We start from the raw sequence: 15,863 nt of genomic DNA on the forward strand, positions 1-15,863 counted from the left end.
AATAAATGATATCTTTCTGAGGGCAGACAGGATGCAATTCAAGCGGACTCCATTTCCTCTCATGCTGTTGTGTTTGGAGGTTATTTTCAGCCAGAGGAGTTGAACTTGTGGCTTGGGCAATAGTGGTCAGCCACTTTGGGGGGGTGTTTTGGTTTGGGGTTTTTTAGGAGTGCGACCCCAATACTTTTGCCATAAAAGCACAGACCCCTGATTAGAAATTTAAGCAGACTGGTGTTAAGATTGCTTTTCTCAATTGCCCTTCGCAGGCCTCTTGGAAGTCTTCCATGGGGCCTGCAAACCACAGGCTGGAGACCATCGATTCTGCTGAGCCTGAAATTTCTGTCTCTTTCCCGTGTAAAGCCAGCTCGGTGCCCAGTGCAATGCTTGCCCCTCAGCCAGCATAACTGGCTTATGGTAAATGGTGTAGATTATCTGCTCTGAAGGAAGAAGGGATTATTTTGAAAGGGAGAAATGATCCTTTGGAGGGAAATAGCACGATCTCCAAATGCTTTGGCTGCTAATAAAACTGCTGAAAAAGAAAGATGATGGCAGTGGCATCGAGTGTCAAGCCTTATGGCTTCTCTCTTAGCCTCGCCGCTGAGTGAAGCGTGCCCCTGGTAAGGATGCTGGGGCTTGTGTTCGCTTCTCCATCTGTAAAATTGCTCTGCATGTGGGTGTGTGCCTCCCCTTCCTTCACAGGTGCTGCAAGGCTTTACTGAATGTTCTTTAAATGCTTTGATGCTCTAGGATGAAAGCTGCTCTAGTGGCATAAAGTACTAATGTCTAACTATTAAACGAAAACTAATCGCTTCAGATGTACCCTGTCCATCCGAAAAGGTACTTTGCAGGGGGGAAGAAACGGGATGAGTAACAGTTTTATATCTTCTAAGTGCTGACAATGCATAAAATTCATTGATGAATGTAGTTCTTGTCCCAAATCGCTTGCACTGCAGGCAAGATGAGCTAGGAAGAGAGGAAAGCTTTATTAGCGCCGGTGCGCTGGCATGGGGCATGAGGGAGACTGGATTGATCAATCTGAAATCTCTTTTCAGTACAGTTTAGCCACCCAGCGTGAGCTGCTCGTATTTGTTTGTATTACACAGCAGTGAAAAATTCCAGTTGGAGAGCAAGCAGCGGCGTGCTGTGCAAACAGGGGAGGGTCCCTGTCCCAAAGGAGAGATCAGGCAGCAGGTTAACGTGGACCGAGAACAAGAAGCCACAACCATACTGGCCAGGGGGATAAAGGGTAGATAGCACGGTGGTCTCAGATCACCAGCAGCCCTTGTGCCTGTCCCAGATTTTTAAGGATTCTGATAGAGAGGCTAAAGGAGGACAAAACCAAGGCACCGGAGGGGGGAGCATGTGGGATTTGTTCTTTGCAAACAGCCGTAATGTGGAGGCAATACGACAAATTCTCCCTGGCTTTCTGTTTATAACCATCTCTCTCATACAAAGCTGTCATCTCACACCTCTGCTTAGCCCTGGAGTAACATTATGCCCCTATTTACAACGTGCTTGAAATAGCCTTCAAAGTCTGCTCACAGAAAGTCGAGGGAAGTGGAGGTCTCGGAAAGCACTGGTAGACATTAAGAGGGGCACCTGAAGTAACGGGAAAATGGAATACGTTTGCTGCTCTTGCTTTTTCCCCCTCCTCAAATGATAGTCCACTTCTGACAGGGTAGCTTTTCTCCTTCCTCAGGTGTTTGCTCTTTATCCCTTGTCCTCACGTACACCAGTCTGGCAGCTCAGAGAAGAGGAGGGACTTCTGCAGTGCCAAGTGTCACTAACCTCTTCACTTTGCAGCCCCGAAGCTACTGTAGAAGGCCAACTTGGGTCCCTTCGAGCTCCTGGTCCCCAGAGGCTAGGGGAAGATGATGATGTTGCCTTGAGGAGAGCTGCTGACTTGTTCCCCCCTGCCTGGCCTTGAACACCTCCAGGGGTGGGGCCTCAACAACCTCTCTGGGCAACCTGTTCCAGTGTCTTACCACCCTTAAGGTGAAAAACTTCTTCCTAATGTTTAATCTAAACCTGCCCTCTTCTAGTTTAAAGCCATTCTCCCTCGTCCTATCACTACATGCCCTAGTAAAAAGTCCTTCCCCAGCTCTCCTATAGGCCCCCTTTAGGCACTGGAAGGCCGCAATAAGATCTCTCCGGAGCCTTCTCCAGGCTGAACTGCCCCGACTCTCTCAGCCTCTCCTTATAGGAGAGGTGCTCTAGCCCTCAGAACATCCTCGTGGCTCTCCTCATGGACCTGCTGGAGCGTATCCAGTCCTTCTTATGTTGGGGACTCCAGAGCTGGATTGAGTACTCCAGGGTGGGGTCTCATGAGAGTGGAGTAGAGGGGCAGAATCACCTCTCTTGACCTGCTGGCCACACTTCTTTTGATGCAGCCCAGGATCCGGTTGGCCTTCTGGGCTGTGATTGCACGTTGCTGCCTCATGCTGAGCTTCTGGTCAATCAGCACACCCAGGTCTTTCTCCTCAGGGCTGCTCTCCAGCCATTCCCCGCCGAGCCTGTATTTGTGTTTGGGATTGCCTCGACCCAGATGTAAGACCTTGCACTTGGCCTTGTTGAACTTCATGAGGTTGGCTTGGGCACCCCTCTCCAGCCTGTCCAGGTCCCTCTGGATGGCATTGTGGATGGTATCGTGGCCCTGGGAATACCCCTGACTCCCCGCAACGCCCTCCCGGCTTGTCATGCAGAGCGGGGCACTCTAAGTAAGTTTCATATTTGAAAACCAGTTTCATATTTGAAAACCTTTTCCATATGATGGCGGCAGTCACAAGCAGGGAGAGCACAGCACTGGGCTGCCGAAAGCACTCTGGTTGCTGGGCACGGGGGACATGGTTTGTTCAGGCATGCTGAGTATGTCCTAGGGGCTGAGCCCACTGACAGACCAACAAGCTGAGCTGCAGGGCTTGACGGAGCAACTGGCTCATGGTGTAGCTGGACCCTGTCACCTCAGCTCCAGGACCGTGTCCCGCTATTCATTGCATTGGCCTTCTGCTGTGGCTTCTGGTGAATCGTCTGGGTGTACTCCACGGCTGAATGGAGAGTGCCATACTTTATTGTCTGGGATGTGTTGGGGGGCGCAGTGGTCCCTCCCAAAGTCCCAGTGTCCTCCTCACAGCTGGTGAACATCTGGCTTTTCGGTGGAGAGGACAGCAGGAGCTCCTAGCTGGAGATGTGAAACACGCGCAGCAGCTTCACACAATATGGGGGTAAATGACACTTGTTGGAAGCTTTTCGGACCTGCAGTTGACTTGCCGTCTTCCTGCCCAGTCCCAGTAACCGCACTCTTCTGCGTGCATTTGCCTAACTCTTGCCCAGGTACCTGTTGTCATTAATTATCTGTGAGGGGAAAAGAACGTCCTAACTCAATTTAGTGACGGCATTGGAATTTCAGCGCATGAGTTGGGGCTGGCTCAGCACAGCCCACTGGTAGCTTTCGGTGATCTCCTAAAGCCTCTGCAAAAGCCTGTTGAGTCACTTGGGAGCATTGCAATGGAAAGCTGATCACAGCAGCGGTATGGAAATAGAGCTGAAGGGATTGGGGTTTTTAAACTGGTGGCTAACTTGGACAAGGCTTAGCTGTGCTTAAACTGGTTATGTCCATCAGATTCGGTTATAGATGATTCAGCTCCAGCACAGAGGAAGCCTTTAACCTGTAGTCCTGTACCCCAGCACCCAGCCCACTCACATCAGGCTCTTTCATGCCCTGGGCTTCCCTGAGGTTTTGGAGGACCCCATCTTCTGAAACGAGGACCCCAAACTTTGTGATGCCACCCTCCAAGAGGACAGCTTGCAAGGAGCTGGAGTGACTGGCTGCTTTCTATAGTTCAGGAAGCTGATGTGTGCAGCAGCCCAGTCACTACTTCTGAGCTGGTGTTGGTGACAGCAGTGTCACCGCTGTCACGGTTGTGGACTCATTCATTTACTTTTAGCGGGAAAGTCGATTGTCTTTTCTCTCAAAACAGATACCAAAAAAAGGAGTATATACTTTGGGCAGTGTGGGGCTTGGGTCACCACACATAGAGAGGCCACAGCACTTAGGTGCTGCCAAGACCAAACCGAAGCAGCCCTTACGACAAAACGCAGGTGATGCCGGCGTCTAATACACTCTTGGAGCAGCGTTCGCAGGGGACCCAGACTTCCCTCCCAGCCCACCCCTGCCAGCTGTTTTCCCAGGCAGCGAGGAGGGGGGGGTTGGTGCCCTCTCGGCCACCCTAGCTAACCCTGCTTCGGGCCAGCGCTCTTCCCGGGCGAGGTGGTCACCCTTGCTCCGGCGGCCGCCTCTTCCCGCCAGCCCTCGCCCGACCCAGGGGGGGTAGTGTCACCGCTGTCACGGTTGTGGACTCATTCATTTACTTTTAGCGGGAAAGTCAATTGTCTTTTCTCTCAAAACAGATACCAAAAAAAGGAGTATATACTTTGGGCAGTGTGGGGCTTGGGTCACCACACGTAGAGAGGCCACAGCACTTAGGTGCTGCCAAGACCAAACCGAAGCAGCCCTTACGACAAAACGCAGGTGATGCCGGCGTCTAATACACTCTTGGAGCAGCGTTCGCAGGGGACCCAGACTTCCCTCCCAGCCCACCCCTGCCAGCTGTTTTCCCAGGCAGCGCGGAGGGGGGGGTTGGTGGTGCCCTCTCCACCCTAGCTAACCCTGCTTCGGGCCAGCGCTCTTCCCGGGCGAGGTGGTCACCCTTGCTCCGGCGGCCGCCTCTTCCCGCCAGCCCTCGCCTGACTCAGGGGGGATTTAAGTCCTGGGCTGGGGGGAGGGAAAGACGTTAAACAGGCTTTTCCCTAATGAGGTGTGACGCCAGCTGGAGAGGGGGAGAATCCTGCTTTTCTCCTGTCTGTTGCTCTCTCCAGCTAGAGGAGGAGGAGGAGATGTATCTTCCCCCCCCCCTCCTCTGCTGATTTGCTGCCTCTTCTGTTTCCTTTCTATGCCGTCCCCAAAGCGTTTTTGGCAAGGTTCAGATTTCTGTGCTCACAGCTCAGTGCTCAAAGTGAAAAGGGGAAAAACAAAAGGGTTGGAGGCGTGGGGGGGATGGTGGCGGGGAGGAAGCCCAGCCGCTCTTTCGCCCGCTGGCCCTAGCCAGGCCGGAGGAGCGTGGGGAGGGATGGACGGGCATCCCGGGCAGGGTTAGCCCTCAGGACCACGGATGGGTTTGGTGGCCTCTCTGTCCTGGGAGTCCCCGGCGTCACTTCGGCCACCTCTGCGCAGATGCGCCACTAGAGCATCCTGCTGCTGTGCTGGCCCTCCCGTGTTGGAGGGGAGGGCTGGAAAAACAAGGCTTATTCCTTCTCCTGCAAAACATGGGCTGAAGCATTAGGTGGAAAGCAGTAGGGATTCTAACTCCTCATTCACTGTGCTGAGATGTTGAGATTTGCATCGCCTCCTCCTGGTCCCTAGTTTTCCCATCTCAGGCTCTCCTGGTAGGACAGACAAGCACCCACGGGGAGTCTGTACCCAAAGATGGGCTAAACGTCTCTCTGGGGAGATCTGTCTCTGTTCACTGAATAGAGAGGGACATGGGCTGGAAGGGTTAGAGACCCTAAAGTCTATACACCTAAAGGGAACAAAATCCTCCCTAAATGCAGCAATTGCTGCAGCTGTTTAAAATACTTGAAAATTTCCTAGTGCATTGTTTTGGGGTTTTTTTTCCTTGTTTTTAATTTGAAAAATTAAACTGAGCTGAAATAAAATCTTTCCAGGGGAATGTCCCTGCCCATAGCAGGGGGCTTGGAACTAGATGATCTTTAAGGTCTCTTCCAACCTAAACCATTCTATGATTCTATAGTACCCTGGACATGTGGGAAAAGTCCCGGATTTAGGTGTTTTGGGACAGAAACCTGGAGCATCTAGCGGGGTAGAAAATTGTGACATTCGGTTAAACGGGGCCAAAGGACCCAGCCCTGGGAAATTAAAGCACCTTTTGCTGCTCTTGCCCCATCACAAGCAGCGACAGGAAAAAAAAGTAGACAAAAACTTAACAGGACAATGTTGTTATCTTTTTTTCCAAGGCAAATAATCACAGTAATGCTTGGACTGTGCCATTATCATAAGCTGCTGGCACTGGGTGCAACTGTGGGTAGGGACCAGGGTGGGCTACAGGCAGCACCCATGGCATTGGGGAGCGCAGTGCAAGCGCCTTTCTACAGAGGTGCCGACAGCCTCACACCTGCTAATGATGAACCTTCGTTAGTTATCCCTGTGCTATGTGTGTGCTGATTAATCCTGACTTGTGCTGAGAGCCCTTTAACCCAGCGTGGCGCTGGGACTCCACGTTGGCCTGCGTGCCCCGTGCCCCTGTTAGCCAGCGGCTGTGAGATCCGCCTGTGGCCAGGTCGGGTCCCCAAATTGGTGCTGCACCTGCCAAGATGGCGGGGACGAGCAGCACCTATCTGGGAGAGAGGAGGCAGCAAGAGAAGTGGGGAGACTCCCCAGCCAGATGTTTTTGGGGAAGACTGGTGTGATCCTGCCCAGGAGACAGCACCTTGCCCAGTGCCTGAGGAATGTCCCCCAAGCTCCCAGGGTGACCCTCCGGCTCCAAAAATGTAAAGGTCACTCCCAGGCCTGGAAAACAATGGCTACAGATAGGGGCTATCTGAGGCGGTTGTGGCCACTGCTTAAGGAGTGTTAGTCAAACAGCAGGCTGAAAAGGCTGATGGGAAGCAATTTAAATATTCCCTCATACAAAAGGCTGTCGCATCCCAGCAGAGGCAGGCTGCTGACTGACAGCTTTAGCGCACAAGCGTACGTGGATGAGGGAGAGGCTGAACATACCGGAGACTTATTTTCCCCCCACCCTTTATTCCGGGTCCTGATGTCATTATTCACAAGCTGCGAGTTTACTGTTTTAACATACCTGGGATGTTTTAGCCCATCACATACTTTGTGGGGTTTTTTTTCCCCCTCTCAGGTATATTTTGTTGGGAGGCAGATGTCAACTAAAGTAATTTACAAATAAAATAAGTCAACACCTTCAAAATACTAACCACTTACCAAGTGAATTCACTTGGCAATTGCTATTTATATAGCATGGTTATTATTTATACAACAATAATATCACTCTCTCCAAGGGATGGGAAGCAGCAACTGCAGTTTTTGTATTAACTTGTCATTAAGCGGGGTAGTCATCTAGAAGCGAGAACAAAGATTCTTTGGACTTTTCCTAGCTCTGCGGCAGGGATGCTATGTCAGGATTTGGCTGCCCACCACCCTTTCCTTGCCTTGAGTTTCCACATATAATAGATGCATTTAATACATTCTTCACAGGGCAGGTGTCAGGCTTCCGCTCGTGAAGCGCTTTGGATGTTGCACAAGAGGTAAATAAGAGTGGTGTTGATAATGAAAATATGCCATTAATACATTTCCAATAAAAAACTACAAGCGGCATTTAATCTGCAATCTGTTATCAATAATTTTATTACCGCAGTTACTGCGGTCTAATAAAAAAGCACTTTCTCTTCTTTATTGGGTAAGTGCCAAAACGTTTATCCTTTATTCTCTGGCCATTAACCTTTATTCTGTAGCCATTAGCTTAGCCATTTGTGTAACAGTCTGTTGAGTAACATTCAAGTAGGAGTTTGTATTCAATCCATTATTTACTCTGAAACCCAGAAAGAATAGCTTCTTATGCCTATGTTGTTTATCCATATTAAATCTTGTTAAGTGCTGTATACTACTGCTGATAAGTATTATAGGAAGTGGATTTTTCTTACTGTGAATTATTTTCTGGCATATATACAAAACTATAGTTAACCTAGTTATATTTTGAAAACAAAGCTTGAAATTGCTAGCTGAAAACCAGATATTTCTCACAACATGTGTGAAATGCATAATAACTACATTTCAGAAGTTTATCCTTTCTGTGGATCAGTTCCTGCATCACACCTTTATGTGAAATCTATCATGCTGAAATAAGCCCTGATACTCTCCATCTCTCCATCAAGGGTTGAAATTATGGGTCATGAGGTCTGACATCCCTCCATCCTTTCTTTCTCTCTTACTGGAGGGAAAAAAGAGGGGAAAAAAAAAAAAGAAGAGAAATAAGTTAAATAATCAAAATGACTGCTTTTCTTTTAGGCATTTACTTGCTAGCTTTCAGCCATTTCTGGCTATCCATCTGAAACTGCTGCTTCTCTGTGTAAGTGGCTTTTAGGGCCACGCTTTCTGAGCACATCTTTTAAATGAACTCACCAGCCTTAGCGAGTGGAAAGCAAAGCAGGAGAATGAAACTGTTGATTCCTGCCCATCAGCTGAACATGGGAGAAATCATGGGTTTCTTATTAGGCTGTAGTATCTCAACCTCACTGAACTCTATTTTTCTGTTTCCAGACAAAAGCATTAGTCTTCTGGCTGGAGAGTGACATTTGGTAAAAGCCTTTCAAGGTCTTCCCATAAAGTCTTGCAACAAAGAGGTAGTAGTAGCAGTATCTTTAATGAAGGGGACAGTCGGCTTACCCAGAGTATGCTCTGCTGCTGTGCACATACTTGAGGCTGCTTGGGTCTTTTTGGTCCCGATCAGCCAGCAGTAAATTTTAAGGAATTAGTTTGATGACTGGATTTTTATTTTTTTTTCTCTCTCCTTTCTGCTCATTAGGAACTGGAAGCTGCTCTTCACAGGGATGATGTGGAGTTTATCAGCGACCTGATCGCCTGCCTTCTTCAAGGTTGCTATCAGCGCAGAGACATCACGTGAGTAACCTCGCTGTACGGCTTAAGTACTTTGCAAGGGGAGCTAATTAACACGGTCGCAGGGACGTTTCACGGCTTTAGAGTGATGACATGGCAGTGATCGGCAGCCACCAGCAATCAGGCCAGATGCTTCACCGAGTGGAAGGGAATTCCAGCTCTTCTTGGGTTGAGTTGCAGGTTTTTAATTTTACAGACCCATTGTTAAACAAACTTGTTTGTTCAGATCCCGTGCAAATCTGTTTGATGCTCTGCTGTAGCTGTGGAGCGTACAGTGAACATTCACATCTGCTGTTACGCTCTGCACTCTATTTGCTCAAATTAGTGATATCACAGCAAGTCTTTAAATCATCACATATGTTTTTAACATTTTATATGTGTTGTATGGAATAAAACTTGCTGCTCTGCAGCCACCTCACTTGCATGGAAGATCTCATTGCTTTACAGAGGGAGAATTGTAATTACTTTCTTGGAAATAAGAGGAGCATTGGAATCGGTTCGGTTGCAGGATGTTGGAAAGTGATTTGACATGTTCCTCCTGATGTTTAAACGTCCAGAGACGCTTTGTTAGTGTCCCCCAAAGTAGCCTCCCAAACTGAGACAAGTGTAGAACATCATTCTTTGGAGGATCACCGCTCATCCAGTGAAATGTGGTCCCAGTAATAACGAAGGCTTGTTGTGGGTGTTTTTTATTTGTTCTTCTGTGAATCGTGTTAATAATAAAACATAACTGTGGAGGCAAAGACAAGACAAATGGCAACATTTGCAGTTGCTTAGAAAAGGTGCTAAGCAATCCTGCTCCCTAAAATTTCCCTCTTGTCCAGAGGCTTAGACTGGTGCATTGGCATAACCATAGGTGCTTGCATTGAAAGCTCTATTTCTAATTAACTGATTTTGTTCAACAAAATTTATGTAGTGCATTTTTATATATATATCTGCCACTTAGATAGGTTCTCTTGCACTGCTGGCTTGACATTCAGCATAAGTCAGTATCGAGACTTGAACCAGGCAACTGCACTGTATTTACTGTGTCTGAAGGAAACTGATGTGATGAGAAGCTTGATTGTAAAGGGACTGCAATCCTGTATACCTCCTTCATCAAAATAGCCACAGAGCAATATCATCTTGCTTATAAATGCGCAGCAAGTTTATTTCTTCCTGCCAGAAGCATGAGAAAGTAGTGGCTTAAGTGTTTTGCCCACCTTAACCATTCAACATTGTGAGGTTCTCCTAAACTCTCCATATCTGTGTCCACTTAGGAATTGTGCTGTTTAATTGCCTCCCCTTTCTCATCTGTTTTAACTAACAAAATTCAGAGATGAATCACGGGTGAGTCGTTGGGCATTGGCAAGCTGTCTGTCTGCCTGGGGAAGGTTACACGTATACACATGCATATACACTCATGCACAGCTACGTGACGCACCTGGCAGCTCAACAGCGTGTAGTTATTCAGCATTGCATGTAGGTCCCACTTTGTGGCTGCGTAAATACGGTTTTGGTTAACTCCGAGATGCAAAAAGGTGCAAGGAGGTAATGTCATGGCAGAAGGAGGAGCTGATAACCCAACCGCGGCTTTGTGCAGCCTCGTCAGGGTGCATATGCAGCATAGGTAGGTACCTCCATAGCTGTTGCTGCGTGTCTGTCCATGTATGAGAGGTGCCGTAGGAAATGGAGGAGTGCAGAGTCACGTAGTGAAGTTGTGAGAACTTACACCTCACCCCAACGGTTGTGCTAGGGAAAGCACGAGGTGCCTGAAGGAGAAACCAGCTCTGCCCTTTCTACAGCACCTCCTGGAGAAGGGAATGACCCTCGTGGGCAGGGGAATAATGAGAAAAATAATTTCTGCAGAGGAGATGGGGAAAAGAGCACAACAGGAGCGGTGCAGTGGAAACGGCTGAAGGAATATATCAGGAAAACTGCCTGGAGCCACTGGGATGTTAGGTAGGTGGGCTCTGAAGCACTGCAGAGGAAGCAATGAGGGAGGCTAACTGGAAACAGGGAAGGGAGCTGTATGCAGAGGGATGTCACGAAGGACAAAGCGCTAAGGCGCAGTCTAAATGTGGAAATCTGTAGATAAAGGAGAATAAAAATGATGGCTTGGGTACGCTTCTCAGAAACAAACTTGCCCCACTGTTTGTTTCACACTTACAAACCAGGCATGGAATACTTATCCAAAACGAATGTGTGTTTTTAAAGCCTAAAATTCTCCTTGTTCCTTACACATTTATTTCCAACACCTTTGTTCCCTCTAACCCCAGCTCAAGAGCCATAGGCCTTGGCTGATGCACAGCTTCCCTACCGTACCTAGTTAGTGCCCAGTTAATGTTAAGGAGTTGAGCTGCAAATTGATATTTTGAGTGCTCAGCAGACAAAGACATGAAAATATAAGGGGCAGAATTTGTGTGGTGTTTAGATTTGGGTTTTCACAATGGGCCAGGAGTCCGTATTTTTCTGTTGCAGACAGATAGTAGGTATCTGTCTTGTGTGGGAAATATCAGCAGTTTCAAAGACCATCACAGTGGCGTTACAGCAGTGATTTCTCCAGTCATTTCTGCGCCGCATCCTCGTGCCGAGGCTGAGCTGTTAATCTTTAGGCTATGAACTTTGCTGCCTGTTGCACCTCAGAAGGGAAGGTAGGAGCTTGTTCTCGTCCTTGTTCTCGGGCTGGAGGACCACAGCTCAAGCACAAGATGCTTCGTATAACCTCATGTAAAACATAGTTTACCTACCTCTCTGAGAGGTTTTGAGGTTTAATTAGTTTTGTATCATGTCTTACCTCTTTGATAGCCAAAATGTTATCTGTGTATGTTTTCTCACAGTCTGTCTGGGAGCAGCTTATAGTTCTCGTCACATCTGTTTTGACGGTGTGCAGAACTTGTGGCTGACCTGGGCTGCCTGGCTTTAATCATGCATCATAGAGGGGTATAAAACTGTCACATACCTTTGCTAATTATAATGTGCTCTCAAGTAATTTTGGAAGTGGACCCTAGCTGAGAGCCCTTCTAATGCACAATTTAACGTACTCTAGTTTGATTTGCTTATTATTCTTTTTTTTTAAAAAAAAAAGAGATTAATAGTTTTGTAATGTTCTGTGATTCTTGGTTTTGAAGTAGAGAAACTTTGCCTTGGTTCTGATATTCTTTATGACAGACTTCATTTTAAAAAGAAGAATTGCATATGAGAGAAACTGTTTTTTACCCTGCTTGATGGTTAAGGAGTGTTGAATATCTGGTAACTTAAGACTTTCTTGGAGTTATGGATATCTGTATTTAACTACAGAGACTACTTAATGAGATGCCACCCGATCTTCTCCAAATTCTTATTTATCATAACCTATCATAGCTGTTAGGACCATTGTTCATTGACGTGGTTCTTGCTGTGTTAAGCACTGTAGAAGTACAGAACAAAAAAGACGGGAGTCTGCATTTCTAGCTTCTAGCATCTTTAGCGATGACCCCATAGCTGTCCTTGCCTGTCACTGGGTGGTTTGAGTACTTGGCCAGGGCAGTTTCACTGTTGCTCTCCTCTTTTTGCTCTGACCCAAAATACTTTTATGCCATGATCTGCAGCTTTTGTTGCTTTATGAGTAGCCTTCATAGTATTCATATACCATCCGTGCCATCTAACTACTAACCACATAATAACTAATATCCTTGAAGCTCTTTGTGTGATCTCTCTGCTCAGTTTAATGCTATAGGCACTGTTCGATTTGATGCCAGTGAGTTTACCCATATGTTTTTCCTGCCTCTAGCTTTTGTGCACAGGCCTTGAAATGTCTATGTTTTCTTTTAATTGTTTCAAAATGCAACTGCCTGGACAATGAGGAGTGAGGAGGGAGAAAACTCTTAACAGAATTTGGGGTTTATAAAAAATAAATAAAAATTAAGCAGTTAAAAAAAACCCACAACTGGTGCTTGCTTCAGATTCTCTCTGATATAAATTGGGCAGCTGCGTAGTCCCTAGGGGCTGCCACTTTAATTCCAGCAGGAAATGCGACTTGATGACTTGTATCAAGACAGGAAGATCAGAGCTTCAGCTAACGGCAACAGCCGCAGCAGGAGCCTTCTGCAGCTGTTTTTAAGTAAGAAGTGATGGTGTGACATGGATGTGTACACTCAACTAAAATAATCCAGAAAAGCTCCTGCTGTTCAGCATTTCTTTGGGTGAAACTCATTCTTCACTGCTCTGTTATTGCATTTTTGCTATTTTTCTAATGTGATGGCATAAGAAGTTTCAATGACTTTATCATATTTCTCATTGGGAGATGTTTTGTGTGCTGCTATTGTCTCTTGAAGAACATTTTAATTGCTTTTTCTTTATAACATACTTTATTTTTTTATTTTTTCAATATAGATAAAGGTGCCAGAAAGTGAGGAGGAAGAAAAACAATATCTCTGCTCTTGCCTGTGCCCCATGAGATTATTTATGTTTTTCTTATACCCCAGGAGATTGGTCCATCACTGTGGCTGAAAACTATCTAATTGACTTCTGTGGCACCACAGACAGCATTTGCTTCCTTAGGAACCTCAATTATTTTTTTCTTGTTATTTCTTCCCTTAATGCATTGGAATTTTTTTTTCCCAAGCGGTTCATCTGTTTTGCGCCCACCTTAAGTTCTTTCTGGATCCGTAAACTAACCTTGGAGTCTTTGGCTTGTAGTTTCCTCATGGTTTGTTCTAATATGAATAATAAGAGGATATTCCTTAACTCCTCTTCCCTCCCCCACAATTGTCTTAATTATTTCTTTCATATCCTTAGTGGTGGCATTGAGAAATGCTCTCAGTATGGCATCTGAAGAGCTATATTCCCTACTTGTTGAATTGCCGAGCAAAAATCCTGCCTCTATTCTGCTTATTTTCTAATGCTTGTTCTGTAATCGCTTATTCAAGCTTTAATCAGAAAGAGATAAGGGATAATCTGAAATCTTCTAACCCATTGGGAAAGAATGCCTGTTTCTGAGGACTGCGTTTAATAACTCAGTATTCCAGTTCTTCCTGCTGGTTTTTCACTTTTGTCCATCCTTGTCCTTTATTCTCTGTGGACTGTGTCTTTACAGGCTATTTTTAGGGGTTACCCCAGGTCTAATGTTTTGGTAGAAGTGCCCTGAATAAAACACTTAACATCTTGAAACTGTCCTTCTGCACGTGACGATGTGAGCTGTGTCCTTTAAGAACCGCTGTATGCTGGTCTGGTGTGGTGGATAAAGTGGCCCGTCAGCTGGGATAGCTGGCAAACCAATGCCACGTTTTCAGTCTCGTGGATACTGCAGTGCGCCGGGCTGCAGGAATAGCTAAGCCAAGGTACTAAGACAATCAGAATGAATTCAACACTTCAGTCCACGCCATAACATCTGGGGCCGCCAACCCACACCCGGTCACAGCAGAGCTGGGGACCAACACCTTTCGGATAGAGTTTTAACAGACGGCTCTCGCAGTTGTGCCAGTGACCTTGATTATAACAACGGTTTCAATGGCCCAGCCGCAAAGCAACTCACTAACTCGGAATCATATTCATGAATGCCAAGTGAATATCAACAAGATCAGCATTATTTACAGTCTGACTTTTAACAAGTGCTGCCTTGCATACATCATGGAGATTGGTGGATGGCCTCTGGGATCGACCCAGTATCGTCGGCACAGGAGATACCATGAGGGGGCAAGGGAGATGAAGTGGCTACATTGCTCATCTTGAACCTAGTATTAATATTTATTATAATAATAGCCAAGCCATGCAAGGTGAGCCTCTTAAAGGGTAAAAAGTGAAAATGAGGCAGCTGGCAGATGTTGGGAAAGGAAGGATGAGATTACAGCAGTAAAATAACACGGTCATTCAGAGATTAATGAGAAGCACAGTGGAATAAAATTATAGAGTTCAAGTATAAATAAAGCTAAGTAAATGTCTTTGATTCTCAGATGGATAAAATGCATCTTTAAAGAAGAATTTGAAGAAAAGTTGGTAGCATGCTCTGGAAGTACTATTCCATAGACATGGCTTTCACGGTCTCTTTTTCTTCCACCATTTTCATTCTTTATTCTGTGCTGTTACTGTCAGGGCAGATGGATGAGAGACAAATAGATTGGATAGCTGGGGAGAGGGAGTTATGCACAACATTGACAGGGAGGAATAGGTGGCTAAACTTAAAAGGATGAATAGAGAACAGTCAGTGAAAGGTCTTGGAGACTGCAATGATGTCATCACGCCGATGTCAGAGTTTGAAATATGAAATGGACAGCTGTATTCTTAAGTTATTGATGTTGCAAACCAAGTACTCCAGAGAGGAGGAAGAAAGCAACAATGAGGAAAGAAATTGAGGAGGAAAGTGAAAGCATCTTCTCCTTTGAAGGAAGAAGACAAAGAGTGATGGAGAGAGAGGGACAGAGTGTGGAAGTTCTCTCTACATGAAACCTTTGCCCTCACTTTTGAAACTTGTATTTCAAGATAGTGATGCTCCAAACTACCTGTGCAGGATTTTTGCTCCAGCAGGGTTGCAGGCCACCTCCCAGCACCTCAGCCAGGTTTAGAAACCGATTTTTAGCCCAAGGGTGAATATTACAGAAATTCTGAAATTATTTTCTTGGAGCTTTTTAGCCCTAGCGGGCTTGATGAACAGCTGGAGTGGCTGCTGGCCAGCTGCTAAGCCACTATGATGATTTGCAGTTGTCACATCAGTCTCTGTTCTAAGTCACCTATACTTTTAGGTTTTATCTTGTCTTACCTTCCATCCTTCCTCAGTTCACTTCTGGTTCAACCAGTGTAGTTTAAGCTTTAGAGAAAAGAATAGAAAAAAACCTGTTCTGAAATGAATCCCAAAAGGAACTTCTTTAGGAACAATTTATTTATCTGTAAAAACTTGGGTTCATCCATTGTCCCCAGAAACTTGTAATCTGTGGGGCTGGATGAATTTGACAAGCTTGTTTGCTTCAAGGCAACCCCACGCTAGGTATTTTTTCCTCAGAAGAGACTCTCTTCTCCTACATAAAGAATATTTTTCTAGGAGCTGCAAGGCACATAATGGCTTGTTTCATATGGATTTGTGCCATAATACACGCATGTGTCCTATTTCCCCATCATCATCAAGACAATAACTCTAGCTTCTTCCCCACAGTGCTTATCATCACTGTTATACCCTAAGGTCCTCTCTACAGCCCCATAACAATCG

The 15,863-nt window shown here is 46.1% G+C and overlaps 1 protein-coding gene across 1 annotated transcript in view; it reads left to right on the plus strand.

The window, feature by feature from the left end:
- The first annotated feature begins 8,618 nt into the window (after positions 1-8,618).
- The window catches only part of CECR2 (cat eye syndrome chromosome region, candidate 2), a 46,145-nt gene continuing 38,900 nt past the window's right edge, over positions 8,619-15,863 (plus strand). The window contains 1 exon segment of the mRNA XM_009879752.1: positions 8,619-8,707. The gene's annotated coding sequence lies outside the window, so the exon portion shown is untranslated.

This window comes from Charadrius vociferus, unplaced genomic scaffold (assembly GCF_000708025.1).
Source record: "Charadrius vociferus isolate BGI_N301 unplaced genomic scaffold, ASM70802v2 scaffold90, whole genome shotgun sequence".
In the NCBI taxonomy this organism is placed as follows: domain Eukaryota; kingdom Metazoa; phylum Chordata; class Aves; order Charadriiformes; family Charadriidae; genus Charadrius; species Charadrius vociferus.